We start from the raw sequence: 388 nt of genomic DNA, 5'->3' as shown, positions 1-388 counted from the left end.
ACATATCTAATATCTTGATTAAGTTACATGCATTCATTCACTATGGACCATCCATAAGAGAGAATCATGTTATTCTGAATCACAGTTGATCGGTTTTAAGCAACGATTGCTCAAACCAGATCCCGAAACGCAAAATCAAATTTTGGTGAAGCGTCGGGTCCTAGACCGATCGGTCTAGGCCTAGATCGATCGGTCTAGGCGGTTCGGTCTTCGGGTCTGCGTCGGTCCAGAATGGTCCAAACCGATCGGTCTTCGTCCAGACCGATCGGTCTACGCATGCAGATCGTTCAGTCTGGACCTATCGGTCCAACCGACTTGCGAAACCCTAGACCGATCGGTCCAGAGGACCAGACCGATCGGTCCAGGCAAAAACGTGATCAGATCTCGT

This window comes from Tarenaya hassleriana, unplaced genomic scaffold (genome assembly GCF_000463585.1).
Source record: "Tarenaya hassleriana unplaced genomic scaffold, ASM46358v1 Cleome88, whole genome shotgun sequence".
Classification (NCBI taxonomy): domain Eukaryota; kingdom Viridiplantae; phylum Streptophyta; class Magnoliopsida; order Brassicales; family Cleomaceae; genus Tarenaya; species Tarenaya hassleriana.
The sequence above is the reverse complement of the archived record's forward strand: the minus strand, read 5'-3'. Positions refer to the sequence as shown.